Genomic DNA, 18,715 nt, shown 5'->3' with positions numbered 1-18,715 from the left:
TCCTTGGATATGTCCTTCTCTCTCCTGCCATCAAGCCTCTGTGCATGTGCTCCATGGGAAACGCCCTTCCCACCCCTGCCAGCCTAGAAAACTCACGCACTCTTTAAGACCCCACTAGACCTTCCAGTCTATCAAATGAGTCTCTCTTTTGTATTTCTCCAGCTCTTTATCTGTTTATATACTATTTATGTTCTATTCTTTATTTTTTTTGAGAAGGAGTCTCACCGTGTCACCCAAGCTGGAGTGCAGTGGCACAATCTTGGCTCACTATAACCTCCACCTCCCTGGTTCAAGCAATTCCCCTGCCTCACACCATCCCAAGTAGCTGGGATTCCAGGCACGCACCACCACGCCTGGCTGATTTCTTGTATTTTAGTACAGACGGGGTTTCATCATGTTGGCCAGGATGCTCCCAATCTCCTGACCTCATGATCGGCCCGCCTCGGCCTCCCAAAGTGCTGGGATTACAAGCATGAGCCACCACGCCTGGCTAATTTTTTGTCTTCTTTAGTAAAGACAGGGTTCCATCACGTTGGCCAGACTGGTCTCGAACTCCTGACCTCAGGCCATCTGCTTGCCTCGGCCTCCCAAAGTGCTGGGATTACAGGTGTGAGCCACCTTGCCCAGCCATTCTATTCTTTTTAGTTGTTTAATAGTCTGGCTCCCCTACTAAACAACATGCTCCTTAAGGGCATGTTTTAAATCTTAATAGACACAGAGCTGACCTGGAAGTATCCATTTATGTTCGTCCATGAATGAGGGAATGACCAGCACTTCCCGATCAGAAACTACAGCAATAAAGGTATAAGACAATACAGTTTAGTTTTTATTTTTATTTTTATTTTTTTTATAATTTAGTCTCCATAGAGACTGCCAAAAATGGCCAACTCTGACTATATTTCAAGTCATCATGGCGGGGTATCGTGAAAAGTTTTCAATTAGCAATAATCGCACCCCAGATAAGCCTCATTGGCTACAATACTGCCACTGCACAGAGCTTTTTTTTCTTTTCTTTTCTTTTTTAAATAAAGACAGGGTTTCACCATGTTGGTCAGGCTGGTCTCGAACTCCTGACCTCATGATCCACCCACTTCAGCCTCCCAAAGTGCCAGGATTACAGGCGTGAGCCACTGCACCCAGCCGCTACAGTTTAGTTTAAAAGCATAATTATATACCGAGCCAGAATCTTAAATATTAGACACTCAGCAAGAATCTGAAAGAATGGAGACTTTGGCATCCCCTTCTCTGAAGGTCATTTCATCTACCTGATCACAGCCACAAAAGCCAAGCCGTGCCACTGATTATCAGAGATGGTTTTTCAGAAGCAAACCCTCCTGAGCGCTATGCAGTTCTACGACAGGACATTTCATAAGGCATGAGCTTACGAGATACATTATTCAGAACGGGTGCCCTTTAACACCGTGGTGGGGATCTGCATACCTGGCAGGTCGCTTGGTTTGTTAGCATCACGATTCTCTGCCAGAACGTGGGATGTACATTGCAGATGAATAAAGACTGATAACGAATAAGTCCCAGGATGTTGCAGATAGTCCCATTGTGCATTCTGGCTTACCTGCCTGAGGTTATCAACTCCTGTCCATTTATAAATCTGATCTCTGATATCACAAGTTGGTCTGCAACCTTAACACACAGGTCTGGGTTTTGGGCTGTTTTGATTGTGCTGTGATTCCACTATATTGAACGATATACTAAGCCAACTCCACTTTATAAGGTTTTAAAATTGGGGGAAGTTGGGGAAAGGGACAAGTAGGTTAAGCAAGAAGAAAAGAAGGGGAAAAAATAAGAAAAAAAAAAATCTGAGCCATACTCTGTGGCCTGTAATCCCAGCACTTTGGGAGGTCGAGGTGGGTGAATCGCTTGAGCTCAGGAGTTCGAGACCAGCCTGAGCAACATGGTGAAATGCTGCCTCTACCAAAAAAAAATAAAAAATTAGCCAGGTGTCGTGGCACCCGCCTGTAGTCCCAGCTAACTGGGAGGCTAAGGTGTGAGGATTTCTTGAGTACAAGAATTTGAGACCAGCCTGGGCAACACAGCAAAACCCCATCTCTACAAAAGAAAAAAAATATTAGCTGGGGGTGGTGGCATGCACCTGCATTCCCGGCTACCTGGGAGGCTAAGGTGGGAAAATCACCTGAGCCTGGAAGGTCAAAGCTACAATAAGCCGTAACTGCACCACTGCACTCTAGCCTGGGAGACAGAGTGAGACTTTTCTTCAAAAAAAGAAAAAAGAAAGAAATCCAGATGGATTAAAGACTTCAGCATAAGACCTAACACCATAAAAACCCTAGAAGAAAATCTAGGCAAAACCATTCAGGACATAGGAGTAGGCAAGGACTTCATGACCAAAACACCAAAAGCATTGGCAACAAAAGCCAAAATAGACAAATGGGACCTAATCAAATTCCACAGCTTCTGCACAGCAAAAGAAACAGTCATTGGAGTGAATCGGCAACCAACAGAATGGGAAAAAAATTTTGCAGTTTACCCATCTGACAAAGGGCTGATATCCAGAATTTACAAAGAACTCAAACAGATTTGCAAGAAAAAAACAAACAAGCCCATTCAAAAGTGGGCAAAGGATATGAACAGACACTTTACAAAAGAAGACATACATGAGGCCAACAAACATATGAAAAAATGATCATCATCACTGGTCATTAGAGAAATGCAAATCAAAACCACATTGAGATACCATCTCACGCCAGTTAGAATGGCGATCATTAAAAAATCTGGAGACAACAGATGCTGGAGAGGATGTGGAGAAATAGGAACACTTTTACACTGTTGGTGGGAGTGTAAATTAGTTCAACCATTGTGGAAGACAGTATGGCAATTCCTCAAGGACCTAGAAATAGAAATTCCATTTGACCCAGCAATCCCATTACTGGGTATATATCTAAAGGACTATAAATCGTACTACTATAAGGACACATGCACACAAATGTTCATTGCAGCACTGCTTACAATAGGAGAGACCTGGAACCAACCCAAATGCCCATTGATGATAGACTGAACAGGGAAAATGTGGCACATATACACCATGGAATATTATGCAGCAATCAAAAATGATGAGTTCACGTCCTCTATAGGGACATGGATGAACCTGGAGACCATCATTCTCAGCAAACTGACACAAGAACAGAAAATGAAATACTGCATGTTCTCACTCATAGGCGGGTGATGAACAATGAGAACACATGGACACAGGGAAGGGAGCACTACACGCTAGGGTCTGTTGGGGAAATAGGGGAGGGACAGTGGGGGGTGAGGAGGTGGGGAGAGATAGCTTGTGGAGAAATGCCAGATATAGGTAAAGGGGAGGAAGACAGCAAATCACACTGCCACGTGTGTACCTATGCAACTATCTTGCATGTTCTTCACATGTGCCCCAAAACCTAAAATGCAATAAAAAAGGAAGAAAAAAATTAAAAAATAAGAAAAAAAAAAAGAAAGAATATCCAAATGCTCAAAATATGCAATATATAAATACAATTCAGGAGTTCACCAAAGAGTAGAGTGAAATGCTACTATCTAAATCAAAATTATTATCTGTGATTATGAGGATTCCGTGAAGGGAGAAACGAAAAAAGGAAGTAGATATAGATACAAATGAATATTTTAATGACCAAAGGAGACGTTAATGCCAACCAATTATTACAGCTTTATAAGTAATGGGACACTGAGTAGAAAAACCTGCCACATCATTTTAATGTAAAATGGTAAATAAATTTAATAAAGCAAAATGACAATTTTTATTAAAGCGTTGAATACCAATCGTGTAAAAACGGTTAATTTTTTATTTCACTATTAAAATACAGGGTTGGTACATTACGCGTAACCATCAGAACAAAAAGTAGGCAAAGCACTCATTAATAAAGTGGCTGTAATATGACGATGAGGAAAAAAACCTATTTCCTTATAGCTAAAAACAGAATGAAAGGAAGGAGGGCGGAACAGCGGAAGGTTGGTCTGGAAACAGAGCGGGGACTTGTTCTCTAACTCATCTCCAACAGCACCCTCAGGTCTTTGGACTTGATCCCCAGGCCATGAGGAGTGAGGAAGCTGTGGGATGATGGAAGGCAAGGGCCTCCCAGGCAGGCAGGAGTCAGAGGAGACAGGGAGGCACAGTGGCGCATGGAGGCGCAAGGCGGTGGCGACTAGACTGGGAATTCAGGCCACCCAGAGATGGGATCAGGCTGCAGGAGCAGGAGAGGCGTGGAGACTCACCCAGCACTTCTCCTTCCCCTCTCTCCTCCTGCCTCCGCCCTTCCCACCCTCTTCCAGATCTTCTCCCTAGCCTCCTCGCCGCCTCCTCTCTTCCAATTTTTTTTTTCTTTCCCCACTATTGATTCCTCTTCATTTTCCTCTTGTTGCCTAGGCTGGAGTGCAATGGTGCAACCTCGGCTCACCACAACCTCCGCCTCCAAAGTAGCTGGGATTACAGGCATGTGCCACCACAGCCGGCTTATGTTGTATTTTTAGTAGAGATGGGGTTTCTCCGTGTTGGTCAGGCTGGTCTTGAACTTCTAACCTCAGGTGATCTGCCTGCCTCGGCCTCCCAAAGTGCTGGAATAACAGGCATGAGCCTCCGCACCGGGCCCCTTCTCTTCTCTTCTCTTCTTTTTTTTTTTTTTTTTTGAGATGGAGTTTTGTTCTTGTTACCCAGGCTGGAGTGCAATGGTGCAATCTCGGCTCACCACAACCTCCGCCTCCTGGGTTCAGGCAATTCTCCTGCCTCAGCCTCCTGAGTAGCTGGGATTACAGGCACGCGCCACCATGCCCAGCTAATTTTTTGTATCTTTAGTAGAGACGGGGTTTCACCTTGTTGACCAGGATGGTCTCGATCTCTTGACCTCGTGATCCACCCGCCTCGGCCTCCCAAAGTGCTGGGATTACAGGCGTGAGCCTCCGTGCCCGGCCTCCCTTCTCTTCTCTTTACTTCCCATTTGTACTGCCTGCCTTCCTTCCTTCTACTGTCTCTCTCATCCCTCGTTCTCCCACTCTCCGTTTGCACAAATACAGCCCAACGTATTTTTCTATCATAGAAAACATGGCGGTGGGATCAGAAAGGCTCTGGCTTGAAGCCTGTCTCCCCCACTACCAGTGTGACCTCAGCGGGCCAGCCATAGTTGGTTGGGTTGGGGGTTACATAACTCACAGCTGCTCACACGTAACAAGTGTTTACTCACGAAGGGCAGGCACTCATGAAACAGCCTAATGTGCATTAATTCATCCTCACAATCGTCTGTAAAGCACTACTCTCATTATCACCCTTGAACCAGAGGAAACTGAGACTTAGAAATGTTCAGCAACTTCCCCAACATCACGTGACCAAGAAGGAGTAGAGCAGGGATTTGAACCTAGGGCCTCAGCCTCTGCATCACCAGGCATTAGCCACAGAACAGCGTCTGGCCTTGCAGCACTGGATAAGCTTCCAGTAAGGGCTGGTTCGCTTCCCTTCCCTGGCTAATGTCCCTTCATGCACATCTGACGGAATACATAACTATTTTTTAAAAATAAAACTTTCAGCCAGGGTGGTGGATCACGCCTATAATGCCAGCACTTTGGGAGTGATCTCCTGATCACTTGAGCCCTGGAATTACAAGCCCAGCCTGGGCAGCATAGCAAAATACTATCTCTACAAAAAATAGAAAAATTACCCAGGCATGTTAGCGTATGCCTGCAGTCCCAGCTACTAAGGAGGCTGAGGTAGAGGACCACCTGAGCCTGGTAAGTTGGAGGCTGCAGTGGCCTGAGATCAGGCCACTGTACTCCAGTTTGGGTGACAGAGTGAGACCCTGTCTAAAATAAAGACATAAATAAATAATAAAATAATCCTTCATAGACTGTGTGTACCCTGCATTTTCTAACTGACACTACATCATGAGCATCATTCTGTGTCAAGACATGAAGATATACATCACCGTTTTTAATTCTGTGTGTGTGTGTGAGACAGGGTCTCATTGTGTCACCCAGGCTAGAGTACAGTCACTCAGTACAGCCTCCAGTTCCCAGCCTCAAGCAATCGTCCTGCCTCAGCCTCCAGAGTAGCTGGGACCACAGGCACATACCACCACACCTGGCTAATTTTTCAACTTTTCATAGAGATGAGGCCATACTATCTCACCCAGGCTGGCCTCAAACTCCCAGCATCAAGTAATCCTCCCACCTTGGCCTCCCAAAGTGCTGGAATTACACACATGACCTATTACACTCAGCCTACATCACCATCTTTAATGCCTGCATGATATTCCACTGAATGGATATACCGTTATTGTTACCTAGTCCCTTAATAATCATGGATTACTTCAGCTGTTTGGTCTCTTATTTTCCTTTCCTTTGTTCTACAGAATGATGCAGGTAGTGTAGAAAGTCAGTGGGGAAGGCTGGGTATGGTGGCTCATGCCTGTAATTCCAGCACTCTGGAAGGCTGAGGCGGGCGGATCACCTGAATTTGGGAGTTCAAGACCAGCCTGACCAACATGAAGAAACCCCAACTCTACTAAAAATACAAAATTAGCTGGGCCTAGTGGTGCATGCCTGTAATCCCAGCTAATCAGGAGGTTGAGGTGAAAGAATCTCTTGAATGCAGGAGGCGGAGGTTGCAGTGAGCCGAGATCGTACCATTGCACGTCAGCCTGGGCAACGAAAGCAAAACTCCATCTCAAAAAAAAAGTAAGTCAGTGGGGAAGATTGCAAAATCCAAGTTAAGGTGAGACTCTGACAATGAAATCTTAAGAATCAAGAAGAGATGGGAACCGCTGATCTATAAAATGATCCAAGACACTGCTGACACTCACCACTGAAATAAGGCAAGCACTCATCATACTAGCTGAATATCCATCTTTGGCTCTATGCTGCACGCTCCATGAGAAGCCATACTGACCACAGTTCTATCCCAAGCACCTGATACATCGGAGCTGATCAGTAAATGTTTGCTGGGTGAGTGAATGTCCAGAAGATATAATTGAAGTAATTTCATATTGTTTAATATAATCAGTTGAATTATATTCTGTCTCAAGACGGATCAGAACATGCAACAAGAAAGGGGGATGATATACATAACATGTCTACTAAAAGCAGAGTTTGAAGAAACAAAATGTATTGGTGACCAGGCATGGTGGCTCACACCTGTAATCCCAGCACTTTGGGAGGCCAAGGTGGACAGATCATTTGAGGTCAGGAGTTCAAGGCCAGCCTTGGCCAACATGACGAAACGGCATCTCTACTGAAAATACAAAATTAGCTAGGTATGGTGGTGCACACCTGTAATCCCAGCTACTCAGGAGGCTCCAGTAGGAGAATCGCTTGAACCCAGGAGATGGAGGTTGCAGTGAGCTCAGATCATACCACTGCCTTCTAGCCTGGGTAACAAAGTGAGACTCTGTCACACAAAAAATAAATAAATGAATAAATGAATGAATGAATAAATAAATAAATAAATCTGTCGGTGTTTCCAAGGACCTAAGAATCCAGGGCAGCAGGAAAAGTTCTATAATGGAGGGCATTAGGCCCTCAGGGTCCAACGACATTAGCCATTAAGATAATCCTACTCACTCCTTGCCCTGAGTCCATATTCACCAGCTGTGTCTTTTAGCTTCCCAAAGAGCTGTGCATAAAAGGAGAGTACACAGAAGTCAGCAAGCACGAGCCCAAGTCTGTCTGCCAGCCACTTTTCTTGATATGAATTAATATAGTGGAATCTCAGCTCCAATTGGAACCAGACCAGGTAAGTCAGTCCCTGATCATCTCTGATAGCCCTGATAATGCTAACTTAAACCCATGACATTGAAATCCATGACACTGAAACGTGATGATCCAAATGTGGTCCCCGCTGTGGTGGACAGACTCATTAGGTACGCCCCCCTGCACCCCACCATCCTTGTCTCTTGATGTTCACACCTTGCATGGTCCTCTCCCTTTGAGTGTGGCTGGGACCTGTGACTTGCTTCTAACCAAGAGAACACAGCATCCAGAGACCAGCCAACTGACAGCCACCTGTGCTCAGTGGGCAGCTGGAGTCAGCTGGGGTTCTAATACCAAGTTACATAGGGTTTTAACCTGTTCGCCGGAAATAGAATATTTATTTTATAATCTAAGTTTTGAGTCTAAATAGATTTCCAGATAGCCGTCTTGCTTGGCAAATCTTAAAAGAATACTGAAGGATAATAACTTGAGCGAATGTTGTCGTTGTTGTTGTTTTAATGCCTGTAACATTGGCTCTGTTCTGGCCAGTGGAACAAATTATACAATAAATCTCATTTGCAACAGGAAATAAAATCCCCAGAGACATCATCTTCTCCCATCGGACTGGTGAAAATCAAGTCTGGTAAGACCAAGTATTGACAAGAATAGACATGGAACAACCAGATGGGAGTGTGAATTGACACTAACACTTTAGAAAGCAATGTTCAGCATCTAGTAAAGCAGAATATGCACAAACCTAATGGTCTAATAATTCTACTACTAAAAAATCCTCAAAAACTCTCCAAATATGTTCTTAGGGAGACATCTGCAAGAATACTTCAGGTAGCATTGTTTCTAACAGCAAAAAAAAATGAGGAGCAGGGAATGAACACCCACCAGTAGGCAAATGGAGGAATACACTGTGATATATTCATGCAACGTAAGAACAAATAGTATTGAAAACAAATGAATTAGCAGCCAGGGGTAGTGGCTCAGACCTGTAATCTCAGCATTGTGGGAGGCCCAGGTGGCAGACCATTTGAGCCCAGGAGTGGGCCTGGGTAACATGGCAACCCCATCTCCACACACACACACACACACACACACACACACACACGTAAAAATTATCTGGATGTGGTGGCACACACATATTGTCCCAGCTACTGTGGAGGCTGAGGTGGGAGGATCACCTCAGCCTGGGGAGGTCAAGGCTGCAGTGAGCAGTGACCTGTGATCTTGCCATAGCACTCCAGCCTGGGCAATGAGATTTTGTCTCAAAAAGAAGGAATGAAAAAGAAAATGAAATGAATTATAATTACAAGTCCCAACGTAAATGAATTTTATAAATTTACTAAGTTTTAAAAAGTAAGCTGAAGAAGGATATGGACACTATACAATGTCATTTTTACAAAGATTCAAAATAGGCCGGGCATGGTGGCCCATGCCTGTAATCCAAGCACTTTGGAGGCCAAGGTGGGCGGATCACCTGAGGTCGGGAGTTCAAGACCAGCCTGACCAACATGGTGAAACCCCGTCTTAAAAAAAAAAAAAAAAGGTTCAAAATATGCCAAATAATATACCAAATCTGTAACATCTAAAGATGAATGTGGAAATGACAAACACCAAATCATGGTTATATTTCTCTCTGAGTGAGAAATAGAGAGGAACAGACAGAAGACAGTGGGCTTTGACTACATGTATCTTTTACTTCTTAAACTTAATTTTTTCACTGTATCATTCTCAAAGAACGAAAATTACTTCTTCCTGCCCCCACTTTAAAAAATATACTAAAAAATATACGTAAAGATGAAGAGTTCAAAGGGGAGTCGAATTGTTAGACTCTCCAGGGCATTTACAGGACTCACTCTTGCCCTGCACGTTCTAGGACTGTGAAACTGGAATGCAATGGAAAAAGCAGCTAATCCCCATCAAGTCTCCACCCTTAAAGCATTTTAGCCATACCTAATACTGTGATCTTAACCAGACGGCAATATTTCTATCAATGGCTATTGGTTAAATGCTCAACAACAGAAGAGCAGCGAATTAGAGCACAACACCTCCAATCGGAAGAACATCAATAGCTGTCAAGCCATGGTGGATTACATGCCTATAATCCCAACATTTTCAGAGGCTGAGGCAGGATGATCACTTCAGGCCAGGAGCTTGAGACCAGCCTGTGCAACACAGCAATGCCCCCATCTCTACAAGAAAATAACAATAAAAAAATAAATGAGCCAGGCATGGTGGGGAACACCTGTAGTCCAAGATACTCAGGGGCCCAAGGCAAGAAGATCACTTGAGCCGAGGAGTTCAGGGCTGTATGACACTGCACTCCAGCCTGGGTAACAGAGCTAGCTAGATCTCGGCTCTAAAACAAAAACCAAAAACACCCTAAGAACATAGTTATGTATTAATGTCCTTGCTATAATGTTAAGGTAAAAAATAAAAATAAGAAAACCCACCAAGGTGGATTTATAGTCAACTCTACTTATTTATTTATTTACTTATTTATCGTTCTAGCCATCCTACAATGCACAATAGTACATGCTATTTAGAACTACGATGAGGGCCTGGAAACCAGAGCTTTGCTCCAAGTCACCACAATTTAGACGGTGCAAACATTGTGACTCATAAGTTTAAAGGACGCTGCACTTTCTGTTTCCAGGTGGAGCCTCGCTCTGTTGCCCAGGCTGGAGTGCAGTGGCACGATCTCTGCTCACTGTGACACCCACCTCCCAGGTTCCAGTGATTCTTGTGCCTCAGACCTTCCGAGTAGCTGGGATTACAGGCGCCCACCACCACACCCAGCTAATTTTTGTATTTTTAGTAGAGATGGGGTTTCACCACGTTGCCCATGCTGGTCTCAAATGCCGGACCTCATGTGATCCGCCCACCTAGCCCTCCCAAAGTGCTGGGATTACAGGCCTGAGCCACCACACCCATCCAACCCTGCAAATTTTGAAGTTCTCCACCACCACTCCCACCATCACCATTACCATATCCTGATCCTGTTGCTCCTCCCCCTTCTCTTTCTCCCCACAGTAAGAAGACGGCTTCACCATGGGCCAGAAGAGACGAATGAAGCAGGAGACTCAAGGTCAAGGACAAGGCAACCAACTGCCCTGCTGTATGCCCAGGCCACCAGTTATCTGTCTTCCTTCTCTCCTGTATCTGAGGCCTCCTCCCTCCATGCCTAGACGCCTCCATGGTCCTGAGGCTACCTTGAATGCTGCTTCCTCTGCCCCTCCTTCCCACATCCTCCCACCAACTTTCCCCATGCCAAATTGCTGGAATTATCTCTGTGGTGTGGATAGTTGGTATCTGGCTAAATCATGTGTTTCAGTAAAAGAAGGAAAAGGGCTGTGTAACTGAGGTCAGGATGCCCAATTTCCCAAGCCAATGTATCTAGATCGACAAGGCAATAGGAAGGCCCACTGCTAATAGCAGGAGCTTTCCACACATTAACCACAGCGTCCCAACTGGGGAAGCACCTCCAGATTATGTGCAAAGGAAATGAAAACAGTGCAAATAAGCACACTCTGCCTCCTTCTCCATAGGCAGCTCAACTCTCCCGCTCCCGACCAGAATTTTTGCGAGTAGCTGACCAGTCCTTGGAAGAAATAGACTGGACTGGCATACTGCGGAAGGCACGTGGCGTTATGGTTGTGAGGCAGCTCTGAGGAATTGTGGGTAAGTCATAAGGCTTTACACGGCCTCGAAGGCACTGGGTGTCCTCACACAAAAATACCCGGCCTTAGGCCAACAGTAGATGCAGCTCCTTGAAATTTTTCCAACCGTACATTGCTTCAGCAAGCCAGAAATCCTACAACCACCTTGGAGAGGGTGAGGCAAGGATTCTCGCCCTAGAAGGATTAGTATAACCATATCTTTTAAAACAGTGGAAAGAAATTGAAATGTAAAGAGCAGCACTGGGTACATTTTTATTCTGCTTTTCCTTATTTTCATAATACTTAAACAAGTATGCTATTTTCACAATGACAAAAATGTAGATGAAAACCTGAAGAAAAGAATGAACCAATGAATAACAATAACAACAAAACCATAAACTGCTCATTTACAGCCTTCAAAACCAAGACACAAGCCTGACTCTGGGCTTAAAAGACAACGGTTTAATGAAAACAAGTTTGCTATCAACTGTTACTTTCGTTTCCTTGTGGGCACAGAACGAGGCTTGAGTCTGGTGCTCTCCTCAAGGCTGGGACTGAAGCCCGGATCGCCTGTGCATCAGGAAATCAGCATGCTGTACAGGTCCAGTGGTGCTGGAGGGCTGCCAGCAAAGTATTCCAAAAACTTGAGGTTCCAGAGAAAGGGCAAGTCCCTCCACGGGGTCCCAGGACAGACACTTTCAATGCCCTTTGTGAAAACGGCCTTGAGTCCGCTTAGCAAGACTTGCATTCTTTTCCCTCCATTCTATTGCATTCATAAAGGGAATTCTGTCCAAGGTGGAAGGTGAGGGCTGATGTGCTTCTGACCCACCAAGATGAACTTTAGAACGTTTGCAGCATTTACAGGGCCCTTCCAGCCAGGGCAGAGATTCTTGCATAACTGATGGGAGGCAGTCAGTCTGCAATACACACGTAGCCTCTGTCAGATCCAGACAGACTTATGGACAGACCCCTAAACCCGAGGACTGGTCACTGACATTGCTTCAATCCACACTCCACGACTAAGAATGATGTTAACAGTTTTAGGAGAACGCTTGCGAAAACAGATTGGGTTTTGCTCTCATCTATTAATAACAGCTATTTTGAAATGCTATTTAAGTCTTCCATTGTTATTTGAACTTGTCGTGGATTATGTCTCCCCAGCTGAGCTGCTGTGGGGCAGCAGGAACCACGTCCTACATGAACCTGGGTTTTCCACGAACCCGAGCACAGCGTCTCTTCACGGACACTCATACGTATTTGTTCATTTGCGTTTTTGTTTTTCTCATTTGGGAAGACCCATTGTTTTCATGACTGTGTTGCTCTGCCCAGATGACATCTCGATTGCGGTCTGAAGGTGCCCTTCCAGCTGTGAGCTCAGCGGAAGGCTGGAGGTCACCCTGCAGTGTGCTTGGGCACCGTCACCGAAAAAGAAGTCATTACTTTTAGGGTGTCTTATTAGGCTCAACAGCAACATGCGGCAACTTCTCTTTCTAGCATTAGAAAAGACGCATGACCAAATGTTAAAAAAGGAATCCGCCAAGTGCAACAGCTAGAAGAGAAAAAATATTATTAAAAGCCCATGTAAACCCTCTACCTACTAAACTAGGAGGGGAAGGCAAGATTCTGTGTACTCTCATGCAGACAGAATGCTGGTGGTGACTTTTGGTTCCACCCTCTATGAATCACTGGCTGAAAAGCGAAGAATTTAGGCTGAGAAGAAAACTCCCGTCTCCAGTCTTTGTCCTTTTTCTCACACTCAGAGAGAGGAGGCTGGACTTCTCTGCTGAAGATGGGAGTCTTGTACCCTTTTACGTGGAGTAACGACTTGAGTGAGTTATAAAATTGAGACATTAATTTTATAACTATTTTAGGAGCGAGGAGGACTCTTGAGTTTTTGCAGAGATAATTAAAAATGGGGGAGAAAAGAAATCTGAAATAAACAAAAAACAAGCTGAAGGCACCAGAGGTTTCTGAATAACATCTTCCCGGTTCAACAATTTTAAGAATTCCATAATGCAAAAGCAACCCCCACACATTCTCTCCCACATAAACACGCTTTTCATTTAAGCCACACTGAGCGACGCCAGCAGACTCTCTCGCCTGCACTTTTGCTTCATCCAGGGAGAATGTCATCTCCACAAATGCGTTCTGAGGTGGGGCAGGGGGTGACCCCGGTCAGCAAGTACAGACCCCTTCAGGGAGGAAGACTGCAGGTCCCGTAAGCTCGGCAGCTCCCCACCTGGAAACACACCAAGACCTGACTTTCAGCCTCAAGTACCAATGTTTCTCTAGTAGCAACTGAACATTTTAGGCTTTTTGACATTTATCAACCAGCACATTCCCAGCAATTTTCCTGATGTACCAGAAAGAGGTAATTACGTTCTGATAAGCCATTTTATTATCCCTGATAACTACATTTTTAAAATAACAAGAACCACTGCGCCATGGAAGGTTGTTGACAAGAGACCACTGAAGCTTAAACAGCAACTGGGTTTTCTCTTTTTGCAAAAATCACCTGCTTTTATATGAAAAACTCATGGAACATAAAACCACATCCAGTAAGTCCAAAAATATAATAAAACAGTCAATAGGGAGACGGGGGTAGCAGAAGAGTTATTAAGAGAGGGGCAGACAGAAAGAGTGAAACACGGGAGGAGAGAGAGAGGGAGTGGAAGGGGAGAGGCAGTGCTGAAGGACAGCAGAGAGAGAGAGAGGCCCGACAGCCAGAGGAGGCAGGTAGTTCCAGGGCTCCCAGGGAGGAAGGGAGCCAGAGAAATGATTCCTCTCACATTCAGCTGCTCACTGGGGTGTGAAGAACTAGATGTGCAATTTTTAATATTCTATGTTAGGTTTCTCTACTCTTCTTTTAAAAAATCAAATATGCTCTTTCTTTGTCTTGACACATAACACACGACGTTAAGATGTCATTGGGAAGAATCATTTTTTCCACTTACAACATGAAAATGCTTCTCAAATTATCCACTGTTTTACTAAAAAGATCCTATTTTGAGCCAACACCCACCTGACTCTTCGGGTAAGGCATGGGTCTCACATCCGCCATCGCACACCACGTGCTAGCAGGCAGCTCTACGGTTCTTCTGTGCATTTGCTTAATGATTTCATCAAATAATTTAGTCCAGTCAACAAATATTCATTGAGCCTCTACAGTGCTGAACAAGGCACAGCCCCCGCACTGCAGGCACTTCCATTCTGCAGGGAAATAACACACCGTGCAAGGATGGAGGGGCTGGTGAGTGCCACCGGGCAGAAGGTAGGAGCCGTTTGAAGAAGGCCATCAGGAAAAGCATTTGAGGAGGAGGCACTGAGTCTGATATTCAAAGGGGTAAATGCTGTGAGTTCAGAGCAGCATGGGAAGGGATGGAGAGGTGGGCAAAGCAGAGGAAATACTGATTGGTGAGGACTACGGGACCCTTGGGTTCCTGTTGCTAAGCGGTGGCCGATGAAGCTGGAACAGTTGATTGAGGCCAGTGTGCACAGGCCTTCACTCCACAACTGCCCCAAGCAGGAGAGAGACCGTAGGTGCAGAAAGGAAGGGATGAATGGAGGGAGACTGTGCAGGGGACACCTCCACTTGACTCCATGACCAGCTGGATGTGGGAGTGCAAGGAGCAGAGAGTCGGAAGAACCCCAGGTGCTCAAGCCCTGGTTACGGAAAAGAGGAGGATGGCACCGATGTCATCAAGGAATGCACTGAGAGGGACACACAGCACTACTCATGAGAAACATCACACAAGGACAAGCTAAAGGGCGTTCCACTACGCTACCGGCCGGCACCCTTCAAAAGCATCAGGGTTCATGGAGACAAAACGTCTGGGAAACAGTCCCAGATTAGAGGAAATGAAAGGGGCCTGACAAGGAATGTAACACAAGATCGGGATCCTGGACCAGAAAAGATCTGTTTTGTAAAGATCTTTTTGGCCAGGTGCGGTGGCTCACGCCTGTAATCCCAGCACTTTGCGAGGCCGACGCGGGTGGATCACCTGAGTTCAGGAGTTCAATACCAGCCCGGCCAACATGGTGAAACCCTGTCTCTACAACATTACAAAAGTTAGCCGGGCATGATGGCAGGTGCCTGTAATCCCAGCTACTCGGGAGGCTGAGGCAGAAGAATCGCTTGAACCCGGGAGGCGGAGGTTGCAGTGAGCAGAGATTGCGCCACTGCACTCCAGCCAGGGCAACAGAGCAAGACTCTGTCTCAAAAAGAAAACAACAAAAAAATAAATATCTTTCTTCTCCTCTTTTGCCATGAAGGACATTAGGTCAATAGATGACACCTGAATAAAGTCTGTTGATTAGGTAATAGTCCTAAATGCTAATTTTCAGATTTTGGTACTTATACAAGAAAATGTCCTTTTTAAAAGGAAATATACACTTGAGTATTTAGGGGACAAAGGTGTTATCATGTCTACAGCTTTCTCTGAAATGGTTCAGGGAAAATGACATATGCATGTGTGTGTGTATGTAAACGTGTGTGTATATATGGGTGTGTATAACACAGAGATACACAGACACAGAGAGAGAAGGAGAGAGAATATGACAGAGAAAGGGAAAGCAAGCGTGGTAAAAATTAATATTTGGAGAATCTGGCTGAAAGGTAGGCTGGGAATTATTTTAATTATTGCAACTTTTCTATAAATTTGAATTATTCAAAGTAAAAGGTTTAAAAAGGCGGGGGAATGATTACAGAAGCCGGGATGAAACAGAGACAAAACAGTCAGGCTTCTGAGTACGACATTCTGAGTGACATCTGGAAGAGAGCTCAGGGCCCCAAATGCAGATTTGAAGGTAGCTGGGGGCCTGAGCAAACAGGGTCAGAAGTGGGGCTCTAAGGTCAGGCTGCTGGAGTCCCTTTCTCGGCCAAACCCCGGCTCCTTGAAAGCAGTGCCTTCAGTTATTCAAACCTCCCTCAACTTCAACTTCTGCACCTACACAGGAGTCATCAGAGTCTCTGCCTCACAGAGCTGGAGTGAGGATTAGAGGACATAGTACAAGGGGGCGGCGGCACCCAGTGCTCTTTAACTACTACTGCGGGCTCAGAGGTGAGGCTGGGGCAGGGAGAAGGGAGGAGGGAAAGGACAGGAAAGACCAAGGGCAGGATTTCACAGCATCCCTGTGTCTGCAGGCCAGGAAGAAAAAGGAAACAAATGAGGTTCGAGTGGGCCTGGACAGCCAGCCTCATGGAGACAGGGAGAGAGAGAGGCACGAAGGGCTGACTGCTGCCAGGAGGCACAGGGCAGGGACCAAGCAGTGGAAGGACAGGGCAAAGGCCTCAGCTCTGCAGCCAGGACACCTCCACCGCAGCCCTTCGAGGAAGCAGTTCCAACAGAAAGATGAGGGTGAAACCAGAATAGGTGAGTGGACAAAGAAGAGATACTGAGGACAGAGCAGCAGGCTCAGGAATTGTGCGGCCCCATCCAGGAGACACTGGCCCTATGTGACTACTTCACCTGGACTTAAATTAGTTTAGAATCTACTAAAATGAAAAACTTGGTTCTTCAGTCACACCAGCCACACTTCGTGTGCTTAATAGCCACAGGTGAATAGTGACTACCATAAGGGACAGTGAGGACATAAAATATTTTTCTCACCACAGAAAATTCTATTGCACAGAGCAAGGACCCTAACCTACCATAGCTCTCATGGGAAGCATAACCTATATGGTGGGATGAGGGCTGGGGCAGAGTAGGAAAGGACCAAAGACATTGGACAAGGGGAATCACAAATGCATCCAGTCCCCAAAAGAGGGGCGAAGGAAGGATCAGGTCCAGGGGAGGAAGACTGTGGAGTACATGCGGATTAACCCTGTGGAAGGGACTTGTAGACATTTTCTTCCTTTGAGAAAGAGGAAATAAAGGATGAAGAGAGGAAGAAAAAGATGCTTGGGGCCAGTGAAGACGGTAAGGTGGGAATTTATCTGGTGAGATTAGAGCCAGCGTGAATTTTCAGTGGAACCTGTCAAAAGGTCTTGGTGGCTGGGCGCGGTGGCTCAAGCCTGTAATCCCAGCACTTTGGGAGACCGAGGCGGGTGGATCACGAGGTCAAGAGATCGAGACCATCCTGGTCAACGTGGTGAAACACCGTCTCTACTAAAAATACAAAAAAATTAGCTGGGCGTGGTGACGCGTGCCTGTAATCCCAGCTACTCAGGAGGCCGAGGCAGGAGAATTGCCTGAACCCAGGAGGCAGAGGTTGCGGTGAGCCGAGATCGCGCCGAGAGCGAACCTCAGTCTCAAAATAAAGGTCTTGGTGACTTCTTCCTGGATAATGTGGCAGGCTGGGAGAAGAATAGGCAGATAATGGGGGTGGTGGTTTTGGATTGAGGACTAGAATATGAGAACCCCAACACACTGAAACAAAGGGTTCCGGGATTCCAGACAGAACAGAAATGGCTAGCAACCTACACACCCCAAGTGGAGAAACAGAGTCACAGAGGGGCTGAAGGACATTACAGGACAGAGTCCGCAGCAATGGTTAAAACCCAGAGCAGTCGGTGGGTGGTAACAACTGGGTAGGCTGAAGTCCAAGAGATCTTAGCTGAAGCAACGTGGAAACTGAGGCCATAAGGAATTGACGCTGAGGAACTTCAAGGTCAAGGAATTAAGAGAGCTTCAACACCAACCCCAGAGTTGCTCACATTTTTCGCTTATCACTTTTCTGTGGCATCAAATGAAGAGATTTCCACTGATGTACCTGGGTGTGCATCAGAAATTGCCCAGAGTTAGTTGTTGTTCTCTCTCTCTCTCTCTCTCTCTCTTTATCCTCTCCTGCTGCTCCACCTTTTGGGGTTTGTTTTTAAAATAGGGATTTTATAAATAAATACATACATAAAATAAACAGGGACTTTTAGGTCTTATTCCTCCCACCATTGCCCCGGCCCCCAATGATTCTAATTCGGTATATTTGAGGGAGTCCAAATGAGGGAATGTGTTCTCTTTCCGGGTCCACAAGGAGGCGTAGTTTTAAGGGCAAGAACTTCCTAGACTATGCCCCCCTCGCCCCCGCTCCCATCTCTCTCCATCCAGATTTAGGGTCTATGTTTGAATTCCGTGGGCACGGGAAGAAACTGAGAGTCAGTCACTCCAGCGGAAGTTCTAAGGAACTCCTTTCATTGGCCTGGGGTCTTGGAGAAGGTGGGGGTTCCTCCCAGGTTAAAAGCCCCCTTCTTCCACACCCCTTCTGACTCTGTGTTTGGGTTCCTGGACTGGATCTTTCTCTCTCCTGGATTTCCCCTCTGGGGTCCCCTTCCTCACTCTCTCGTGGAAGCCTGTCTTCCCCTCCTAACCTCCATCTCTCTATTCCCTTGTACTCAGTGTGGAAGC

At 45.8% G+C, this 18,715-nt stretch overlaps 1 protein-coding gene and 1 non-coding gene across 19 annotated transcripts in view; both read right to left on the bottom strand.

The window, feature by feature from the left end:
* FAM81A (family with sequence similarity 81 member A) overlaps window positions 1-18,715 on the bottom strand; it is a 172,030-nt gene that overhangs the window by 74,385 nt on the left and 78,930 nt on the right. The gene's annotated exons all lie outside the window — the stretch shown is intronic.
* LOC118145203 (U4 spliceosomal RNA) lies at window positions 859-999 on the bottom strand. Its single transcript, XR_004730334.1, has one exon. It is a non-coding gene; the product is annotated as a U4 spliceosomal RNA (small nuclear RNA).

The sequence above is a fragment of the Callithrix jacchus genome, chromosome 8 (assembly GCF_049354715.1).
Source record: "Callithrix jacchus isolate 240 chromosome 8, calJac240_pri, whole genome shotgun sequence".
NCBI lineage: Eukaryota > Metazoa > Chordata > Mammalia > Primates > Cebidae > Callithrix > Callithrix jacchus.
This window is presented reverse-complemented; position numbering and strand designations above follow the sequence as displayed.